The sequence below is a fragment of the Equus przewalskii genome, chromosome 21 (genome assembly GCF_037783145.1).
Source record: "Equus przewalskii isolate Varuska chromosome 21, EquPr2, whole genome shotgun sequence".
Lineage (NCBI taxonomy): Eukaryota > Metazoa > Chordata > Mammalia > Perissodactyla > Equidae > Equus > Equus przewalskii.
Window position 1 is genome coordinate 32,521,376 of NC_091851.1, and position 12,374 is coordinate 32,533,749.

General features: G+C 43.4%; 1 protein-coding gene across 17 annotated transcripts in view; it reads right to left on the reverse strand.

Annotated features, from left to right (window-relative positions):
- The window catches only part of PTPRT (protein tyrosine phosphatase receptor type T), a 1,018,757-nt gene that overhangs the window by 910,090 nt on the left and 96,293 nt on the right, over positions 1–12,374 (reverse strand). The gene's annotated exons all lie outside the window — the stretch shown is intronic.

Sequence of the window (12,374 nt, forward strand, 5' to 3'; positions counted from 1 at the left end):
TAGGTCTGCACCTGGGATCCAAACCTGCGAACCCTTGGCTGCCGAAGCGGAGCACATAAACCCACCCACTATGTCACCAGGCCAGCCCTCATCTCAATAAAATTTTTAAAACTCAAAAAATATATATATTTTTTAAAGAAGTCAGTCTCTGGGGATTTTGGAAGAAAGAGCCACACAATCTGAGATGTGCTTCCAGGCGAGAACCTAGCCATACTTACAAACAGGGAAGTCCCCAGATTACTCCTCGGTCCGTGGGAAGAGGGCGCCATCATTAACAAAAATTAGAAATAAAGGGGAAGAAGCAAATTAGGAAAGGAGTGCTCAGGTTGCAAGCTGTTGACTTTGTATGCCGGGGGGGGGGGGGGGGGGGGGGGGGGGCAATGGGGGGCAATAATAGCAGGAAGTTACTGGGATTTAGGAGCAAGGTCAAGGCAGGAGAACGAGATGCAGGAGTCATCCTTAGGGTGGTGGTACTGCCATGAGAGGAGAGAGGACTGGGACAATCATGGGGGAATCCCTGTAATTACAGGGCAGGAGGGGAAAGCAGAGCGAGAAATCATGTTAAAGAGGGTGTCGGCAGAAGATGAGGAGGAGGCCAGGTGAGAAGGGAGCCACAGAAAGGGTGCAGTTGGTGGCACCAAATGCCACAAAAACACAGAGGAGGACTAGTGAAAGGTCACGGGGTTGCAGGGTAGCACGAGAGTTCAAAATCTACCTCCCCATCCTCCACTTTTCCTCTGAGAAGCTCAGGTTGCTAGATCAGTGAGGCCACGCCTAAGGATAAACGCAGACAATGCAGCTTAGCACCCAAAGGGAAAGAAGGCTCCATGGAGAGCAGTGAGCTCTGCCATCCCCTGACCCTCAGCCCCACGTTTGGAAGGACGGCACAGGCAGCCCCCGACACACACGTGGTCCCAACTACTGTCCAGGTCCAAGGCTGAGCTCACTCCCCAAGCACAGGAGGTCTCTAACAACGGCACACTCAGTGTACCCCAGGGCCCCTCAGTGCACACGTCAATCCAGCATGGTCACGGCTTGATGTTACCACTACCTGGCGCCTTTTGGCATCAGCAGCTACTGAGTGGACACTGCTAACACTGTTTCTACTTGCAACAACAAATCCTCTACAATATTACATTGACTTCCAAATGATGACTTTTGGTGTATAATAGCAAATTGATTCCTTAAAAACAGAATGAACTTTACTTGCCATTATTACCATAAGTGGAAACCCAAAAAGGCTTATAATAAATAATATAACCACATTCTATTTATTCACCCTTGATCTCTCCTTTATAATATTAACTAAAGAGGTAAGCATCACAGAGGAGGAAGAATTATTTCCGGTATGACAAGAAAGGGACTTTGTTATGGGGGGAGGTGCTTAACGAGAAGCAGTGGGATGTCTTTTAGCAAAGGCAAGTTTGTAGTAATGAGTATCAGGCTGACTTTTTTAAATAAGAGCTATTCAGGTGTGAAATGGGCTCCCCCAGAAATGAGATGGGAGTCCCTCAGCTTCTCCGGGGCCGTAATAATGGGTTAGTCATGTATGACAGTTTGCATAATGGTTACTCCAGTTTGGGAGATTTCAGACAGCCTTCCTGTGATTTATACAATACAGGTTGGAAAAGCATTCCATTTTGCCAGGGAAAATGTTCTGGGGAACCAAGCTCACTGCGGGCTCCTAAGGCGAATACTTGAAGCTAGCGTCAGAATTGGAAGAAGCCCACCAGCTCCAGGATATGCCTAATTTTTTTATTGAAGTATAATTGACATACAGTATCCTATTAGTTTCAAGTGTACATCATACTGATTCAATATTTATATACACTACAAAATGATCACCACAATAAGTCTAGTTACCATCTGTCACCATATAAAGTTATTACAATATTACTGACTATATTCCCTATGCTGCCCATTACATACCCAGGACTTATTTATCTTATAACTGGAAGTTCGTACCTCTTAATCCCTTCACCTATTTCACCCACCCTCCAACCCCTCCTCCCTCTGGTAATGAGCAGTTTGTTTCCTGTATCTATGAGTCAGTTTCTGTTTTGTTTTGTTTTTTCATTTGTTTGTTTTTTAGATTCCACATATAAGTGAAATCATAGAGTATTTGTCTTTCTCTGACTTATTTTACTTAGCACAATACCCTCTAGGTCCATCCATGTTGTCACAAATGGCAAGAATTCATTCTTTTTTATGGCTGAGTAATATTCCATTGTGTATAAATATATATATACATGTATATATCACATCTTATTTATGCATTCATGTATTGATGGACATAGGTTTCTTCCAAATCCTGGCTATTGTAAATAATCCTGCAAAGAACACAGGGGTGCGTATATCTTTTTGAATTAGTGTTTCTGTTTTCTTCAGATAAATACCCAGAAGTGGAGTTGCTAGATTGTATGGTAGTTCTATTTTTAATTTTTTGAGGATCCTCCATACTATTTTCCACAGTGGCTGTACCAATTTACATTCCCATCAACAGTGTTACAAGGCTTCTGTGTTCTCCACATCCTCGGCAACATTTGTCATTTTTTGTCTTTTTGATAATAGCCATTCTGACCCAGATGAGGTAGAATCTCATTGTGGTTTTGATCTGTGTTTCCCTGGTGATTACTGATGCTGAGCATCTTTCCATGTGCCTGTTGGCCAAATGAAAATCTTCTTTAAGGTCTGTTCAGGCCCTTTGCCTATTTTTTAATCAAGTTTGTTTTTTTGATATTAAGCTGTATATGTTCTTTATATCTTTTGGATATTAACTGCTTATTGGATGTATGATTTGCAAATATCTTCTCCCATTCAGTAGGTTGCCTTTTCATTTTGTTGATGATTTCCTTCACAGTACAAAAGCTTTTTAGTTAGATGTAGTCCCATTTGTTTATGTTTGCTTCTGTTGCCCTTAGAACACGCCTTCTTAAAAAAGGTTTCAGAAAAACCTTCAGCCAAGAAGTGACCAACAGGCAGCATATTAGCCAAATCTGGCCTACGGATGTGTTTTAATGGCTCTGCCTGGTTTCTTTGTGTTTGTATTTTTTAAATATCTGAATCTGTTCCCAGCTCTCCAACTTGAGAGATGTAGTGGATGCTGCCCGTGCACTGCCCAGACCCCCTTCACCAGGAAGGGACCATCTCCCAGATGTGAATGGCTCACGGCTGCCCCGTTCTCCAAAGAATTGCCCTCCACGACCCACCTCCACCACAGACCAGTGGCCCATGACTGACAAATACAAGGGTGTGCAGGGGAACGAAAGACCTCCCCACCTCGCCTCAAGGTGGGACCAAGTTTGATGCAGTTTGTGCTCCAGAGCCCCCTGTAGGGTCAGGCTGAAGCTAGACGCCAGCCAAGGCCACGTCCTTGCTTATTAGCTCCTACCCTACAGGTCCTACTGCCTTTACTTCCCTTCTCCTGAGAGCAGTGGCCAAGTGTGGTCCCCAGACCAACAACCTCAGCATCTTGTGGGAACTTGTTAGATGCACAAATCTCAAGCCCCACTGGAGACTCTCCAAATCAGAAACTCCAGGGTTGGCGCCCATCAATATGTATTTAAACATGTCATCCCAGTGATTCACGTGTACGTGTATGCCAGAGTTTCAGAGCCACGGCCTCAGACTATGCTCTCCATTAAATTACTTTCATGTGGGCCCCCATCTTGGGTTCTGCTTCTAGGGAATCCAACCCAAAACAGGAAAGTTCACATTGAAAAACCTGCTCTTTCCAGCTCCTCTTGAAAATTCCTTCTTTCCCACAGGGAAGCAATCAGCTTGACCAGGAAGGGCTGCTGCCCCACTGACACGGATCGCCTTAGATTGACACCTGGCCTACCTCATGCAGACTGGCCTAGCCTGTGTGGGCCAGTCTGGACATCTGACCTAGTGCTCTAGACTGCGAGCTCCTTGAGATCAAGGCTTGCCCTTCTCATCTCTGGAGCCGCACAGGCTGGCATACAGCTGCCACTCATCTATTTCTCTTGAGTTGACGGGAAACTGAACCAACCCTGACTGTTGAAACTGGCCAACATTTCCGAGACACAGAGGCAAAATTTAGGCAATTAAGAACCCAAGAAACAATCCCGGCAACAAATTAATATAATGACCTTATAGACATTATAGTTATGCATTGGCCATAATTATGTAGGGATGTAATATGCAGGAGAAATTAGTTGCAGATTCACCTGGTAGTCATCCTAAGCCCCGAAGCCCGCAGATTAATCACCCTTGTAATTTTATCCCAGTCCATGTAATTGCAGATGCCATCTTTACTCATTTAGCATCTAATTCCTCAAAGCAGGTTTGCAGGCCTCTGACACATGGTTCAAATATTCACATTGTCTCCTTAGCCCAGAGAGACATTTTTTATTAAAGAATCAAGCTGAATGTGAAATAAAACAAACAACATAAAATCTGGCTGCAGACCTGAGCTCTGGGATAAAAAGAAAAAAATCATTTCCAACCCAGCACTAGCTGGCCGCTCTCAAATTACCCATGTAGAAAATTGCCCAAACTTTTCTACCCAAACTGCATTTGTTTCTGATTTTAAACTAAGTTCCGTTCCTAATTTTTCTTCCTTTCTCCAAAGCTTCTATCTTTAGGAAATACGGAGTCCGAGTTCTATAATTTGCACTTCATTTGAACACTAATGAAAAGAAATGCTCTTCCCCTTCAAACTACTTCCTCAGTCAATTAAACAAATCCTCTAAGTGGAGTGTGCGAAGTGATTTGTGTCCAAGAACTTAATTAGTACTTAATTCTGGAATTTGTATCTCCTTAAACCCACATCCTTTTAAGTTTCCGCCAAGCTCAAAAAATGGCCCAGGTGTGGTCCCTTCCCATAGGATCAAGGCAGGAGCGGATTTGAAGAAGCCAAGGTAATAAACGACCATCTGTGTGTTCAAAAAGGCAACAGCCTACAGCTTTAGAACCCAGGAAGCCTTTTTGCCACCAACGACGGTCCTTTCAAGTCCCCAAAAAGGACCGGAGCAAACAGCACTTGCTTACTTTGCAAAATAACAGCTGTTTTATTGTAAAGGGAATCCATGCTCATTGAAGAAAAACTGGGGGGAAATACAGCATAATATAAAGGGGAAAATAAAATCAGCTACACAGTGATAACTACTCAACACAGACTTCTGTTTTTAATATTGAACATATAATGGAGGTATTATATTGTACATTATATTTTGTGTCCACTTCTCTCATTCCTCCCACTTGTATAACATTTTCCCGTGTTCAAAACTGTTTGCATATGTCTCTTTCTTATTCCAGAGAGAATAAGAACTTAGTGAGGTTGCCTTCAGATGCTTCTGGGCTGTTCCTCTAGATGATGCATTCTCAAATTGGGGGCAGGGAGAGACGAAGAAAAATACCTAATTCTTACGTATAAAGAATATACATATATACACACACACACGTGCGCGTGCGCACACACACACACACACACACACACATACAGTATATCTGTGGTATTAAAATTTTATGGAGGAGTAGCAATTAGGGGAAAAAATGTCTGAAAGGCTCCTTAGGGGGGCGATCATGAAAAAAGGCTGAGAAACTGCAGTAGATGACTATAATATAATTGACTTTACCGATCCTTTTAATAAAAACGTGCCAACACACATTTAAACTATTGCTTGCTATTAGACTGTTAACTAAAAGCAAAAACTAAACAAAATTGTATAACGTCTGTTAATGACCATATGTTCTTTTTCAGTGTAAAAGATATGTTTCCCTATGGTTTGACTCTCCAACAATCTGAGTCATTAAACCCGGGAGAATGAAACTGATCTACTTGTTGGCAATCTGCATACGGGACTCCCCAAGTCTCACATGTCCATCACTTAACTCAACTCTGCCGGAAGGAAAGTAACATTGAGCAAGCCCTCACATAATCCTCAGTAAGACACGAGGAAGTTGGCTTGTGCATTTATTCAAACTTTTACTTAGGTTCTTGCTCAAAGTCACACATTTATTCAGAGGCAGAACCCAGATTGGGTCCTAAAGTGAGTCCTCTTTCTGTGCTCTCACAGAACCTTAGTGAAGTCACTCTTAGAACTTTCTAGAACTTAATTCCTCCAAATGTAAAATGAGAGAGTTAGACGAGATGTCTAATTGGGGCTTGAAATTCTAGCCTTCCCTAAAATCAAGTAGCTAAGTCTTTGGATCATGAGTCAAACACCAGGCTGTCAAAACCACTAGAAAATGGAAGAAGACCATTCTTCCTTCTACACGCCTGCCACATTCTGGAGGCAATAAGCCCTCACTGGCAAGGTTGTGCCCCAGAGCCAAAGCTTTCCAAAAAGGACATGCTGACTTCGACTTTGAAAGCACACATCTCGCTCTGCCCCTTCCCAGAGCTTTTTCTCAGGCTCATTCCCAGTGCAGAGCCTCTGGGGAGAGCTCTGCATGGATGCAGAAGATAAACATCCAGCCCTTAATGAACAGTGTTTTGTTTTTCTCCAGGCCATTGTCCTGCTTTTTAGTGCTAAACAGTGGAGATGTATCAGCATCATAAGACCACTGTCTAATTAAAAGAAAGTTTTAAGAACCACGAGCCCTCATGGGATTCCTCACCAAAGTGTGAGCATCCCTAAGCTGAAAGAACACGCATATTTTAGGAGGTATCCTTGGATGGCATCGTTTTAAGTGCACATGGCCTTCTCTCTTTCCCGATTTATCTGGCACCGTGAAGAGTGCTCTCATGTCAGACGTACACCCAGATGCTGGGAGTTCACAAAGGGCTGGAAGGCAGCACACACTCAGGAAGGCCAGAGGGCCGGCCGGTCACATTTCTTCTTTGGGATTCATTAGGCAGGCAGGCTGGGCTCTAAGAAGCATTTGTCAGGTTCCATCCCACAGGTTGCTGTATCTCCAGGATGGGGCTGTGATCCCTGTGTGGAAGTGCCCCAGCAGAAGTGAAATGGGAAATGTGCTGCCCAACTGCAAATCATTCTCGTTTCATGTGAACTCCTCAATTTAAAAGTAAAAGCAGAAAAAAAATCCTCCTTGACTTTGGCCAGGCAACATGGGCCATTCCCCTGACTAATCTACAGCCATGTTGTGGGCTAAACCTGCACGGAGCCAAGGAAGACCTGAGAGCAAATAAAATCTGAAATGGAAAGCACATCTTTGAATGCGGAAGAAAAATAAATGTGCAGAACTTAAACTGCTAACAGAACAGGTGCGCGCACAGTTAGAATTTCACAAGCCTTTGCACAAAGCAGTAATGAGAGCTCTACGCTCACTTTCAAGCAAGATGTGAGTTCCCAGGTCTCAAAGGGTTGAAATCTTTTTTCATTCCTCAGAATTTCAGAATCCCACGTATTGCAGAGTTGAAGAATCTCTGGCCGAGCCTTAATTTCACCTGGCCCTCAGCAAGTTTTCTAAACATCCATGTCTGTTGGGGATCTTAAATCCTCTAACTATTTAAAAATCATTTCCACTATTTTAATTGGGAAAAGACCATTGGTCTTTTTTCTTAACCTAACAGTGACCACAGTAACTAAATTCTTTCCGCTGTTGGGTGGGCAGATAATGTCTTTTCCTTCTGTCCACATCTTTCGCTCTCATTTTTCCAAGAAAATCCCCACCTTTCCAGTTTCCGCACGATTCCGAGGGTCCAGTGCTAAGACTCCTGGAGGCCAGCACTGCATTCTCTGATTCATCTGGGCTACCGTAAGTCTCCTTAACTATGCATAACATAAAATTAAAATAAAATGTTGCCATGTGATATATTTAATAGGATTTGATCTCATTCTCCTTGATTTTAAATGCAAACCAAATGAAACAAAAAAAAAAAAACCCACTCTCAAGAAAGAAAAAGAACACTAATGAGCCTGCTTTTTACTTTGATGTGGTCTTCAGTGACCTTTTACTATAGATATGTGGTCCTTAATTGGAGAAGAGAAAAAATATTCTCAAGAGTCTCCTCGGGTCCCCCCAAAACATCCCAAGAGATATGTTCCTATCCCCAGAACGTGGGAGCTACCTGCCAGTTGAGACAAAGAGGAGGCAAAACTCCGCAGCACCCATCGCCACCACCCCTACGCATCCTCCTCCCTTCACTCCATGGGCATCACCACCAGACTGGGAACCCAAGACACGAGTCCTGGGGACAGCTTTGATTCCTCTCTTTCCCTCACCTCCCACAACATCACTTGAGTCTCCATGACCGTACCTCCCGAGCACTTCTAAACACCACCCCTTCCTCTCCTCTCCTCCTCAAGCCATAGCCTTCACTCAGGCCCTCTGTGCATCACAGCTGCATTTCCAACCAGCCACCCAATGGGACTCCTGGTCCTCCCTCCCAGGTGTCCCCAGAGTGATGGTTCGAAACTACAAATGGGACCCCATCAGCCCTGCTTGGAAAATGCAGGCTGGACCCACACTGCCAAAGGATGAGGTTCAGAATGCCAAGCAGGACTGTGAGGGCCAACGTGATCCGGCCCCAGCCCACCTTTTGATTCCGTCTCTGCTCAGTTAATGGTAAGGTTCAGAGGGACTTGATGAATAAACAGATTTAGGTAGGGAAGAAAAGGAGTGAAAAATAACAAAAGCAATCACATCCAACACTACAAAATGCTTACTCCAGGGAGTAGTGTCAAATGCTTTGTACGCATTATCTCCCTTCATCTTCTCAACGACAAAAAGGCAGGTATTACTATTTACCCCATTTGTCAATCAGGAGACAGGCTACACAGCTCATTTAGTGGCACAGGCAGAAGCTCAACCCAAGCCGAGATGACAGAGTCCACGTCCTTCTACGCATACCACACTGCCTCCCATACAGTGTCAATTCTGACAGTCTAGGTGACAGGGAGCTGGTGGTGTGGACAAAAACTTCACTGCAAATACTGCCCACGACAACCACCTCAGCTAAACCCCCGAAACGTGCAAGAGGGAGCCCCTTGCTGAAGCTAAGAGCTCAGCTTTGAGATGGTGCAGAAGACATCAGGAAGTCTGATTTCCAACTAAATAGAGGAGGCCAGGCCCAACCCATGCACGCAATCTAAAACACACCCACTCCAGTCACCCTTCTCAATCATCCCTGAGTACACGCAGAGGCGGGAGAATATACTAAAGGATTTCATTTCCCAGCAACCCTTCTGATAGGTCCACGCTCACCAAGCACCATTCTTACCTCATGTTGGCTTTCAGTGTTGAAAAACCTATGGAAGTGAGAACATGTGAGACAGTAGACCTCAGGGTCTTTGCTCACAATGTTCTTTCTTCTCGGGTTGCTCCCCATTCACGACCCCCACCCTTTGGCCTAATTAATGGCTACTCCATGTTCCTAGGTTAGCTGAGGCATATAGTAAATGCTCAATAAATCTTTATTGAACAAATGAATAAATGAATGAATAAGAAATTTAGTCTTCCTAAAAGTTATATTTGTCATTACAAATTAACAAGTTCAGCATCTGGTTTTAGACCAGTGTCTTGCAGACTCAGTGAGGGAGCCCATCTCCCTGAAACTGACCCCTCGGGAGGCCCTGAGTAAATGAGTCTGGGGGCCTGTGGGGATGAGGAATGGGACCCAGATCTTGGTGACCCACAAGGCCCACCTTGGGCATGCAGGCAGCCTTCATCTCTAATATTCCCATTTCACCTCCAGGACCAAGAAAACTGTGTCTAGTGGTGGTCATGGCATTATGCACAGGTATTGCTATGCACACATAAAATTTGGTATGATGGCTCCTGTTTCATACACACCCACTCTCTAAAGTCAAACAACAACGCAAGGTGGCAGGGAGGGCCAGTGAACAACAAATGCCATGTGAAAAGCAACGAACATCTAACTTAAACAGGCCTCCTCCACTTACGGATGATAAACGCAACATACCATAGCGACATAAACCATAAGCAGGCTGCCCCTTTAAAAATATAACCATCAATCTGTTGTTAAGCCCACAACCAGTTGCAGTATTAATCACACTCTTTTGGCAAGAGAATCCATTTCCCAACAAAGTTTGAGTGGCAGAGAAAAGGCAGAGCCAACAATCGGGAAATAAACTATGCTTCCAAATGATCGAAGGAAAGCTGCTCTTCTCGCTGGCAGCTCCCTCGCCATCCTGCTGCTAGCACCAGACACACATAAATACACATGCCACTCTGCTTCCCCCACATCATATTTCCATCATTGCAGAGTGCTCTGCAGTTCTGTTCTGGGGCCATTTTTCACTTTGTGCCATTTTTGGACACTTTGAACACAGACCTCCCCTAGAAATTAAGAGTCATTTCTTAAACACAACTGCCATTCTAGTTTCTTACTCCCAACTCGCTTTTCTCCCTCTCTCCCTCTCCTCTGCCAGTAATGTAGAACTAATTATGCTAAGCAGAATTTGTGTTCTGCCCTGACTCCTGAACTGTGAACCCCAGAAGACAGAGTCCAAAACCTTATCCCTCTTTATTTCCTCAACAGTGGCACAAAGTAAACATTCAATTAATGCTTCAAGAGTAGGGTTTTATTGACTATAAGAGAGAAGTTTCTGATAAGTGAAGCAGACGGGGATCAGTGAACTGCTATCCACTAGAACGTCCAGGCAACCAACTCTCAGACGCCACACTCACATTAGAGCTAGTAGGACAAATCCCCACATTTTCTGTTCTTTTCCTTTAATTAGCTACTAACGAGTCTTTTTTTCCTTCCATGCAAATGTTAAGATCTGTTTGACCAATCACCTCTGGCAATGCTGTGATGCTACTGTACCTACATTAAGTATATAGATTATTTTGAAATGAATGATACCTTGATAACACTATCTTCCTTTCTATCCATAAACATGGTATACCTCTCCACTTATTTAGGACTTCTTTCATGCCCTTTAGAATTTCTCCAGGTAAATCTCACACACTCTTGAGTAGATTAATTCCTAGATACATTACAGTTGTCGCTACTGTGAATGACATCTTCTATTATATTTTCTTAATTTATTATTGTGGTACAGAGGAACACTATAGATATTTGTTAGTTTATATTATCTGGCAAACTTACTGAACTCACTACTTCTGGTGGTTAGTCTGCTAATTTTTTTTTTTCAAGGAAATGATATTAAATGCAAATAGTGACAATTTGTCTTTTTCATTCCAATCTTTATGACTTTCTTTTTATCTATTTTACTGCATTACTCAAACCTTCTTTAGTATGTAGCAGCAATAATCATGGGTATCCTTACTTCTTATTAACCTTGAAAAAGGATGCTTCTAGAATTTATCCATTAAACGTAGTGTTTGCAATAGGCTTCTGGAGAAAAGTCTATCAGGTTAAGGGCATTCCTTTCCATAATAGACTGTATTGTTGTTCTCAATTATTTGCTGCTCCTCTCTACCTGGCCAACTCCACAGGGCCTCTTCCTTTGAGCAAACTATAGATCCCATCACAGTGACATGAGGCTTGGCCGTGCGACTTTCTTTGGCCAATGGACTGTGAAAGGAGGTGACATAGGCCACATCCAAGCTAACACTTGAGACCATCATCAGGTGCTTCCATAGCTCCTTCCCCTCTGCTCTGGATCACCACATCCCAGACAGGAGCTGCTCCTCCAGCCTGGGTTCCGGAACGAAGAATACAGAATGCAGAGACACAGCCAACTTACAGCCAACACGTAACACGAACAGGAAATCAACCTTTGTTGTCCAAAGCCACTGACATTTTGGGGTTGTTTGTTACTACTGCATAACCTAGCAAAAATTGATTGATGTACTATCTATTCCTATTTTTCTCTGGGCTTTTGTCATAAATAGGTGCCTTTTCCACATCCTTTTAGATCATTATATATACGACCATTTTCCTCGAATCAGTTAATGATTTTATTGATAAGTTTTCTGAGGGTAAATCTGTAGCAGACATTAGCTGTCCATCAAAAAAATTACTGCTGCCCCTTCTATAGTGGGGCATTATCATTAGGAGATGGCTACCCAGCCTGGAACTACACTTACCAGCATGCAGATGTGGCCATGCAACCCATTTCTCACTAACAGAACATAAGCAGAAATGCTATGTATCACTCACAGGCCCAGAGCTCTTATAAAGGAAGGAGAGATTCACTACACTCTCTCTTGGGATTCCAGGGCCTTAGTGAGTGGTGGAACCACAAGATGGAAGGAGCCTGGGTCCTTGAATCACCACAAGCACCACCTGCCAACCACCATCCACTTTGTGAGCAAGAGATAAACCTCTGTGTATAAGGGAGCCTATTTGTCAGAGCAGCTAGTGTGACCCTAACACATCATCCTTGCACTCTAGGGAGAAATCCAACGCTATATGGTTTTTTAATATGATGTTGGATTTGGAATGTTAACATTTTATTTCAGATTTTCACTGCAATTGACTGGTAATTTCTCTTCTCTGGTACTATCTTCAT